This window comes from Apium graveolens, chromosome 4, assembly GCF_009905375.1.
Source record: "Apium graveolens cultivar Ventura chromosome 4, ASM990537v1, whole genome shotgun sequence".
In the NCBI taxonomy this organism is placed as follows: domain Eukaryota; kingdom Viridiplantae; phylum Streptophyta; class Magnoliopsida; order Apiales; family Apiaceae; genus Apium; species Apium graveolens.
This window is the reverse complement of record NC_133650.1, coordinates 152,323,219-152,334,717: the sequence shown is the minus strand read 5'-3', so window position 1 is coordinate 152,334,717 and position 11,499 is coordinate 152,323,219.

Sequence of the window (11,499 nt, the reverse complement as noted above, 5' to 3'; positions counted from 1 at the left end):
GTTTCCTAAGATGATTTACAACCGATTCATATATTTAAAAGAACTAAATGATTCCCAGAAGTACTAACCCGAGTTCTTCAAACTTTTTCGGTCGTCTTCTTCACCTGAACTGCTCTTTGATCCGTTTCCCCCGACTTGAATCCTAATTTTTATGTTTTTGGAATTTCTGTTTTTATTTTAAATAAAAATTCATTTCTTTTATTCCAAAAATTGTTTTAATTCAAAATTTAATTTAGTTAATTATTTAAAATAATTAACTGAATTATATTAATTCCAGAAAATAATTTTCGTTATTATTTTCAAAAATCTAAATTTGATTTAATTATTTATGATTTGTTTTAATTAATTAATTATGGATTTAATTAATTAATTAATGCATTTAATTAGTTAATTTTATCTAAAAATAGTTAAATAAAATGTAATTATTTATAATTAAGCCAAATAATGATTTAAAAATCATTTTTAGCTTTTAATATATATATAAAGGTATTTAAAAATTCAATTAATATTATTAATAATTGAATTATTCTTATTTTATTCATAATAAATCAACTGTTCATCCGTTTAATACGAAACGAACGCCTCTAGACTCAGAAAAATATTCTGCTTCTATTAAAAATATTTTTGAGACCTAAATTCTTTTGTATCAAAAGGGAGTTTGTTTTATGAATCATACTGAGTTGGTTATTGATCCATAAAATACCCTTTTTGACCTGATTTCAATTCTAAACATATCGAGACCTATCTTTTGATGATTCAACTTATGTGCTATAAGAATTATGTGATGGTGTATTATATGAATAATATGATTACATGCCTTATGTGTATGTGTTATGTGGACTATGAGTTAGCATGTCTTTTAAACGTTATCTGATTCGAATATGATCCTTATTTGTTATTATCGGATGGGTAGACGATAAGAATAAGCGTAAAATAGACAATGATACATTGTTGGTTAATTGGAATAACATTCCCTTATGATAGATACACCTAGTTCAAGGCATTCAAAGCCAGGCAGTGATAGTGAAAGTAAAGTCTGATTGTGTGTATTAATGGGACGAGTGGATACAAAATAGATGTGAGCAAAGAATGGTGATTGAAGATTAGAAAGCGAATCAATTAAGCCAAGTATTCATAACCTTACTGCAAATATTTCTTCGTTCCTATTCTAAGTTCAGAATAGTTAAATATTTTTATATTTTGCTGCAATTACTCTTATTTATGCAAGTACTTTTTTGATCTTGTTCCTTGATTATCGATTGATCTCTTGAGGAAATACCCATTAGTTCGGGTTATTTGCGGACCCTGAATCGAGGTGTTTTGAAATCAAAATAATTTGACATCAAAATACTCTACGGACTGGATAATTATGATGAGGGCCAGGAATGACCTGGACCCTAAGGGCCCGAGATGGTTGGTCCCTTGGTTATTAGGCCATAGTTTCCTGGGTACCCTATATGTTGGTTGGGTCTATGCAGTTGGGTGTCGATCTGCACTATATCCTGACTGATCATCAGTTTATAGTGCATATGTTGGTCTCTAGTGTCCAGTCTAATTTATTATTGATCGCCATTAATGGCATTCCTTCTTGAATAGTTTATAATTACAAAATCAAATAAAGATTTGATTCAAAGGGATGAAATATTGAAACATTTACTGTTCTTTTACAGAAAAATGTGATTTATGATTAAAGGCCAATGGGGGCCGACGTTTTGTTCGCTCAATTGTTTTAAATATATAAAGATGTTTTGAAATAATTCAATAATCGTTTCCAAGAATTTCTTTGATCTGATACCTGGAAACCATTTATGATACTTGCTCGGCATTTCTGGCTCACTCTTGCTTTGTGAACTCTTATTTATTTCAGTATCTAATGAGGACAAAAGTGAGTAGCTTTTAATAGATAGAAAAAGTGGAGAAATCTCAACTGAAGAAATTTGGAGGTGTCAAAGTGATTAATACAAGGAAATTAGTAATGAGGTAATGAAATTGTATTTAGATATTGTAATTTTAGAAGGTTAGATTCTTGTTTCATACCATAACCTCTAAGCGATCTGGTATAATGAGGGGTTGTCTGTATAATTATTTTAATATACAGGTTTATATTGTTTAAAGTTATGTAGTGACACCCAATCCTGACCCCGGATTTGGGGGTGTCATACCGTGCCCTTAAGGAATATTATTGATGACTTAACATGAAGAGAGAAGTGTGGGTCAGCAATTGTTTGACATGCAGAGAGTGACGGCCGAACATCAGCAACCGAGTGCACTATTACGGCCTCTGGAAATTCCGGAATAGAAGTTGGAGCATATAGCCATGGATTTTGTGATAGGCCTACCAAGAACTAAAACCAATCAATGAAAGGTAAACCGTAGACAAGTTGGTGGATACTTACCTGAGAAAAATCATAGTGAGGCACAGTCAGATAGGGACCCAAGGCCGATTTTGGAGAAGCTTCCAAGAGTGTGTAGGCACCAGACTAAATATGAGTACCGCTTACCATTCCCAAACAGATGGGCAAAGCGAAAGGACTATCCAGACCCTAGAAGATATGTTGTGAGTATGGGCCATAGACTTTAAAGGAAACTGGAATGGCCACTTACCCCTGATCGAGTTTTCCTACAACAATAGCTACCACGCTAGCATAGGAATGCCTCCGTATAAAGCTCTTTACGGAAGAAGATGTCGCTCTCTCTTATGTTTGGATGAAGTTAGAGAACATAAGATAATAGGACCTGAGTTGATCCAGCAGACCAGAGAGATGGTGGGACTCATCAGAAAAAGGCTGGTAGCGGCTCAAGATAGACAAAAGAAGTACGCCAACCAGACCAGGAAAGATAGAGAGTATGAAGTGGGAGATTCAGTGTTGTTGAAAGTATCTCCATGGAAAGGAGTGATGCGGTTTGGAAAGAAGGGGAAACTGAGTCCTAGATTCATAGATACCTTTGAGATCTTGAGGAGGATAGGACCTCTAGCTTACGAGCTCGCCTTGCCTCCTAACCTGCAATAAGTGCACAACGTGTTCCACGTGTCAATGCTAAGGAAGTACCATGCCGATGCGTGACATGTGATAGAGTATGAACAGGTATACTTATAACCAAATTTGACCTATGTTGAGTAACCAGTGAGAGTGATGGACCAGAAAGAACAAGTGCTGAGAAACAAGACTGTGAAGTTGGTCAGAATCTTGTGGAGAAATAAGAATGTTGAAGAGTCAACTTGGGAACTAGAGGACGCAATGAAGGAAAGATATCTCCACCTGTTTTCTATTTGATTCCGGGACAGAATCTTTTTTAGAGGGGAAGACTGTAATAACTCAAATTTTTGAGACTTTGTAAAACGCTTGATGAATAGTAACCGTGAAAATCGGGAAAAACTTTTAGCCCACAATATGTTGTGCATGAGAAATTTATTTTCTGAGTCGATAATGTGATTATACGTACCAAATAAGTGTATGTACACGCTATTAGTTTTCGAAGAAAATGAACTTTGAAAAACGATCGTATCTACGAACCATCAAGGATTACGAGAATCAAAATGTAATACAAATCTTAGATCCTAAAAACTCAAACCTAAGTATGAGACTTCAAAATGTAAGGGACGTATAAGAAAGGATTTACCCCACGAACCATTTACGAAGATTTATTACGAAAATGAATAAGAGACCGAGCGAACTCGTAAGCGAATAAATAAACGTATCAAACCAAGCTAACCATTCAAGACAACTAGAGTAAGAAACTAACCATGGTTAATAACCAAATAGTAACCTAGCTAATAGAACATGATGACCTAGCTAGTGAATAGTAGTGGAATAATGACCAAGGTACTAAGCTAGTATTATAGCTTAGAAATTAGGATGGCTACCAAGATTGTGATAGATTTCTTTGTACTAGGTGATATATACAAGATCATATAACAAATATTTCACAAGAAGCATCCAAGTAGCTAACACAAAAACTCTCTCTTCTCTCCCTTGAAGCTCCCATTCGGCAATATAAAAAAGAAACAAGAAATCAATTTCAAAAATTTAACTTCTTGCCATGGAAAAATTCTACAATTAAATTATAAGCTTCCAACATCCTAAACTAAGGTAAGATAAATTTTGGAGAGTATTTTATTCAGGTTTGATTGGTGAAAAAAATTCAAGAAAGTGATGATGAATAGTGATTAATGTTAACTCTTCTTGGTTTCTTCATTTTTATGGCATGATTTAGGTTCCTTAAACTCAACCAAGCATCCCCAAGACTCCACCATCAAGAATAACACATAACAAGATTTCAAGAAAGGTATAAATCCTTGCCCAAACTTTATTTAAGGTTTAAGTTTCAATAAACTTTGAGATCTTAGCTATAAACCTAGTTTTAGTAGTTGTTTTGCTATTTTCTTGATGTTTAGTTAGTTAGTATTAAGGTTGATGTTTGTTGCCTCACGAACATGATGTTATTGAGAGGAATTAATTTTGAGAAGATGATATGGTGGTTGTTGATGGTTGAATAATGATTTAGAGCATAAACGAAACTCGGATCGTAATCGTAACATCGTTAAAATGAACAAAACATAACATAAGTTTTCAACAGACGTTAGTGAAGGTATAACTGTAGTTTTTTGAAATGTAAGACTTTATTATTATATACAATGTTATGAGGATCGTTTAGGAGCATTAATCTCTTAATTTTGATTTACGGATCAAAAGTAAGACCGTTTTAGTAAAGGAGATTTACTCGATAAAAACTGCTACGAATTACAAACTTTAGAAATAGAAATGATCAACTTAAAAATAATCAAAAATCATGAAATTTTTACAGAGAGTAGGAAATAGAGTTTAATAACTACCATATAAATTTCAAGTGAAAATATAGATTTTTCAATTTTATAGAAATGTCAGAGTCGAGACCGCGCGAATAAATATCCTTAGAAATCGCGAGTGGAGTCGAGGGTCGAAATGTAAAAGGCCTTAACTGACATAAGGGATTTAGAAAAGGAAGCGAATATGAAGAGTACTTGTACTTAGTGGAATAATAAGAGTAAAATGAGTTGTTATTTATTTAGAAAAAAAATGAGTTATTGTTCGCAATAAAACACACGCGAAAATACACGCAAGCGTACGCGATCACAAGTAGTATAAGATTTAAGTCAAGTTCGTTCCCATGTTAGGTCACACAACACTATAGAAGGGGGTTGAATATAGTGTTTATACAATCAAATCGATTTCGAACACAAGTATGTAACAGTAATCAAGTATATTCAATATAATAAACTCTGTTACAATAGAACAGTTGTTCTCTCTCAGTGATGAACAATATCACTGAGAGCTGCTAGGTTATAATGTATAATCTTTCTCGTGAATGATAAAACATATAGTGTAAACCCTAAGCTGTGTTTATGTAGTACATAATACAAGATATCTCGTAATTGATATTGAATATAATTTTGTCTCCTAAAATATATCAATCAGATATTATCTTCTACAAGTATTCTAACTCTTCATGCATATCTTCTATTGTTTTAGTCACGATCATTTCCTGTAAATCAGCTGCTTTCCTTATCTGAAGTACCCGCACTTAAGTCCTGATATAAATCCTGACGGCCTTAAGTTCTGATATAAGTTCTGACTTCAGTAAGTCCTGATTTCCAGTAAGTCCTGATATTAAGTTCTGAAACTAAACACAACAGATTAGACATGACATCTCAAATATATCTAACAATCTCCCCCAACTTGTAAATTATTAAAATATACAAGTTAATAGATTTGATGATGTCAAAAACATTTAAGTACAAATGAAATGAGAGTTTATTTAAACAACTAACTACAACTTATAGTCCATGTAGCTTTTACCAATCTTACTGAGTCAATCTGAATCCAAAGTGATTCTTGACAAAGTTTGATATCAGCTTCTCTTCTGCATTCCTCAAGACTTGAGCTAGTGTAGATTTGGCTTGCTTCAATTCTTCACCCTGACTTCCAATCTGGTAGATTGCAGTCCTAATTGCTGAGATATGATTTCTTTCTAAACCATCACCAAGTATGATTACCCTTTGGTGAGATGAGTCTTCATTATAACACAAACATTTCTCTTTCAGAATAACTTCAAGTTTTGCCGAATTCTTCTTTATTGGAATTTCACTTTCATCATTTTCAACTATATTTGGAATGAATTCTGTAACTCTTGATCCAGAAATTCTTGCTTTATCTCTTATGGTCTTCATGATGAAATTTGACCATCTCCTAGTAATCTCAGACTTTATCTCCAAAAGATAATGAAAGAATTGAAGTTATTTCAGAGATTTGCTCAGCACATCTGATTCTGACATTATGTATGTTCTTCCATCTTCAAGAAACAGAATCAGCTTTTTTTGACATTACTTTTATCATGAGCATCCAGTACCACTTGAACAGATATAACCTTATCAAGGTATTTATGTGTAACTTCTTCAAGAGGTTTGTCAGTCAATAAGAATGGATCTCTAGTACGTACTTCAACTCATTTCTTGATCTTGGCTTCTTCAGAACCTAATTTATCTCTGTCTTTTGCTTCTTTGGCTTTCAATCCAACAGCCATGAAATCAGATAACAGTTGACTTTTCTTAGAATCTGATGGATTAACATTCTTCCATAGGAGTTTTCTCTTATCAATAATTTTCAATTTGTTTAAATCAACTTGAGCACTGTCAGAGGTTGATGTCTTGATGACTTGATCAGAATTTGCTATTTCTTCTGTAGTTTGCTGTTCTTCACTCTGAACAACTTGAGCTTTGTCAGAGGTTGTCTTAGATTCTTCAGTTATCTTCCTTCTTTTCAGAGTTTCAACAGTTTCATCTTCAGCAGCTGTATCATCAAAAACTTGAACCATTTTGCACACTGGTTTCATCAGGATTTGAGGAACCTTCATCTCCTGTGTCTTTGTCGGTTCATCAATCTTTCCTTTCCCTTTTTCGTTGGGATCAATTTCAACTTATGATCTTGTCTTGGGCTTTGAAGCCTCGGAATTTGACCTTTCCTTGATCACGATGCCTTTTGCCTTAGGCCTTGGAGGTTTTTTTGCATCAGAAGCTTTACACTTAAGATTTGTCTTCTTAGCTGCAAATCTAGCTTCTTCCTCCTTTAAAGTCTCTAAATCCATTCCAGGATTATGCTTGAGCAATAGTCTTCTAGCAATTTCTTCATCAAGTGTCTGAATCTTGGAATCTTTATAATAGACTGTAGTATCCCTAACCTTAAGCTTCAGAGTTAGCAAAAACTTCTGAGAGTCTTTACTTCCTCCTTGAATGAGAATATCAGAACTTGATATCAGACTTTGATCATCAGAACTTGCTTTCAGAGTTTGAGCATCTATAGCTTCAGAACTTGTCTTCTTCTGTGTAGAAGATTTGCTAGAATCAGAATTTAGTTTCCTTAAAGATACTTTGCTGCTTTGCCCTTGACCTTGACCCTTGCCCTTGCTAAGGTTTCCTTGGTCATCTTCTTTATCATCCTTTTTCTTCAGTACTTGACTAGTAGAGCATTTGGACTTCACTACCTTCTCCCCCTTTTTGCCATCATCTAGTAGTAGTAGAGAGAGAAGTTCTACTGAAGATTGGATTTCATTTAGTTAAGCTTATTGCGAGGCTTGATTCTGCAGGACCTTAGTCAATTGGGCCTGTTGCTTTTCATGTACTTTTTCAATAGCCTCTACTTTCTTATGAATAGGTCTGATAAACCTATTCTTGTCCAGCTTGATCATCAGGTCCGGTTTATCAGCATTTTCCTGTAGCTTATCAACCTTGGCATAAGTAATCGAGTGTTGACCTTGAAGGCTTTTAGTACTGAGAGCTATGACTTTAAGTTGAGCTTTAAAGTCAGAGTTTGTCATCAACTCATCAGCCTTTGCAATATGATCTGATAGAACTTTGGAGCTTGGAATAAAATCAGATTCATTCCACTTCTTGGTCCATTCAACTCCTCTATGAGTTTCTTCCCATGGAACAGGAGCTTCTTTTTCAACATATATCAATAGTGCCTCCTTTCCAAGAATTGGAGCTTGAGTGTTTACTGGAGCTGACTCTTCAGAACTTGCAAAAAACTCATCATCTTCTGACAACACAAGTGTGTGTGGTTGTTGGAGATTCTGGTACAACTTCATCTATTTCCACATCTAGAATTGGAGTAGTTGGTATGTCAGCTTTTAGTGGAAAAATAGGTGGAGTTGTTACTTGTCTTTATGGTGCTTCCAGAAACAGGACAGATGGAATGATCAGCCTATGAAGGTCAATTTCCGGACTTAATCCTGAATCTTCAAATGGAACATTTTCTTTGATTAGAGAGACAGGAGGTGTGATCACTGTGTCAGAAACAGTGTCATCAGCTTGAGATGGAGGTGGCAGAGCTTCAATTACTATTGGTTGTGATGAGATCAGAGATTTCTGATCCCCTTTCTCAGCTTCATTAGCATCTTCAGAGTGAGGTTGTGCCATATACCTTCCTGCTCTCATTTTCTTAGATCTCCTGGATGGTGGAGGAGTTGCTTGAGCAGCTTCAGAACTTTAAGTTCTTTTCCTCTTTAAAATATCAGAACCTCAGCTTCAGTCTGTTTCTGAGGAAATGACTTTTCAGCTTCTACCTCCTTCTGAAAAATTACATTTTCAGCTTTTAACTCTACAGGTTCTGATTTGGGAACCTGTACCTGTTCATCTTCATCTGATTCATCACTTAGAATCATCCTTCTTCTCCTTGGTGGAGATTTAGGATTAGATTTTGCTCTTGAAGATTTTACAACTGGCACTTTTTGGGAAGTACCAGAGGTTGGCATGGTAGAAGGTGTTGATGGTTGAGGTTGAGAAGATTGTGCAGGTTGGAAATAAATTCTGATGGTAAGTTGTGGTTGAGGGTGAGAAGATTGAGCTGGTTGAGTATTGGTAGTAGGTGCTGATGGAGGTTGAGAGGGTGCTACATCAGGATATATGGTACTGTATGTGAGAGGATCATAATTTACTAAGAACCATTTGACTGATTGAGGAATTTGGAGGGTTCTTAGTACATTCTTCTTATTATCAGTAGATAATAAGTCAGTGAAAGCCCTTTTGTGTAGCTTAAAGGGTTGAACTACATGGCTATTCTTTCTAAGATCTAATCATGGCACCCAAAGATCTAATCTATGATGGAGCCCTTTTGTGTAGCTTAAAGTTAGGAACAAACTTGGCTCCATCATAAATTAGATCTTTGGGTGCCATTTCTGTAAAGAAATAAGTGAGAAAATATATGTTCACAAGGTGTTTGTTAAAATGCCTGTAAGAAAGTCCGTCAGAAAATAGAGAGTAAAAGAGAGAGAGAGAGAGAGAGAGAGAGAGAGTAAAAGAAATAAGAGAGTAAGTAAGAGAGAAAGTAAAAGATTTGGGTAATCTTTTTTCTCTAATATTTATACTCTTTCCACTCAATGGCTCTTTTTGGAAGTAAAACAGACACTTTACACTTGTCATCCAGTAAATAGTCAAAGCAGTAGTTAGTGGGCACGGGAAATAAGCAGTAATTATTGCTCACATGTTGTTACCAAAACAAACACGCAACCCATAAACCAAATGATTATCACTATTTTTATCTCACTTAATTATTTTCTGATAAAATATAACCATTACAGTAATACTAAAAATAAGCCAAGTAATTAATTAATGCCACGTAAGCATCAGAGTTTCCATCAGGATTTGCATCAGAACTTGACTATTATCAGAATTTAACGGTCATCAGAGCATGGCTTTTGTACTCGAAAAGTGAATGAATGTATTTGTGAGTCTTCACACAAATACTGACTGGTTTATTCATAGTTTAATCATCAGAATTTTCATCAGAACTTGTCCTCAGAATTTATGCAAATAATACTTAATTGTTTATCAAAAACAACTTAATCACCACGGTAATTTTCATCATTCCTATGGAATGAGAGTGTGTGCATTTGCAAATGATCAGATAAAAATTAAAGTCTGATAAACTTCAGTATATCTTAGAAATAAGGCATAACTAAGCAAAGTGCTTAAAATATGTCTTTAATTTTGAAGTCTACTATAAAATAAATTTATGCAAGAATCTACCTTAACTGTTTGTGCTTATTTTATGCATCTTTTTACATTCTTTTTACAGTGGCTTCTCAGTGTAAATGAGTCACAACTGCTATCGAAATTTATGTTATTATCAGGGTATTTCTCTAGTAATCAGAGAATATGAAAAGTCACCAAGAAAAATTTATTTGTTTTTCTAATGCATATAACTTAATACCAGCAATGCACTTGGGTCTTCCCTTCCACATATTTACTCTAGACTCAAAGGAGTACCTGACTTCAATTTTTCTTTTCTTTTGCTTTCTTCAAATAAGCGAGATTTATCAAGCATGTAGTTCATCCTTAAGATTTACTGACATCAAAATTTGACAGATAAGAAGCAATAATCTAGTTTGTGACTTAGTAATAAGATATAGAAAGTAAATTTGACTAAGATCAAAATAAGAGTTTGCTTGTGTTACGGATTTCCACATAAATAACTTATTCAAATATGGGATACACAGTTTGTTAAAGACTACTAAGTCAGCATCTAACAAATAATCCTCATTGGAGTGAATAGTCACAAAACATTCAAAACAGTATCAGAGTATATAGAATGACATCAAATAACAATCAGTATTTAATATATTACAATTTAAGCACGGATTACATGAAGATAAGACAATATGTAAACACTGATCATAAAGTCTGATGCATGAGAACAAAAACTAAGCAGATTTTAAGAAAGAACCTAAAACCATTCCAAGTTCATTTACCAGTCTTGTAAAAGTAGCTTCACATAGTGGTTTTGTGAAGATATCTGCTAGTTGTTGATCCGTTGGAACAAAATGCACTTCCACCGTACCTTCCATCACATGTTCCCTTATGAAATGGTACCTAATGCTGATGTGCTTTGTCATTGAGTGTTGAACTGGATTACCTGTCATAGCAATAGCACTTTGATTATCACAGTAATGGTTATTTTAGAAAATTCTAACCCATAGTCCAGTAGCTGATTCTTCATCCAAAGAATCTATGCACAACAGCTTCCTACAACAATATATTCTGCTTCTGCAGTTGATGTGGAAATTGATTTCTGTTTCTTTCTAAATCAAGAAACCAATCTGCCTCCAAGAAATTGGCAGCTTCCCCTTGTGCTTTTCCTGTCTATTTTGCATCCTGCAAAATCTGCATTTGAGTAACCTATTAGCTTAAAATCTGATTCCCAAGGATACCACAATCCTAGATCAGCTGTACACTTGAGGTACTTGAAAATTCTCTTCACAGCTATTAGATGAGGTTCTCTTGGATCAGCCTGAAATCTTGCACAAAGACAGATAGCATACATGATATCAGGTCTACTTGAAGTTAAATAGAGTAAAGAACCAATCATACCTCTATAGTTAGTAATATATACTGATGCTCCAGTATCTTTATCTAACTTGGTTGGAGTGGCCATGGGAGTGGATGCAGTTGAACAGTCTTGCATTCTA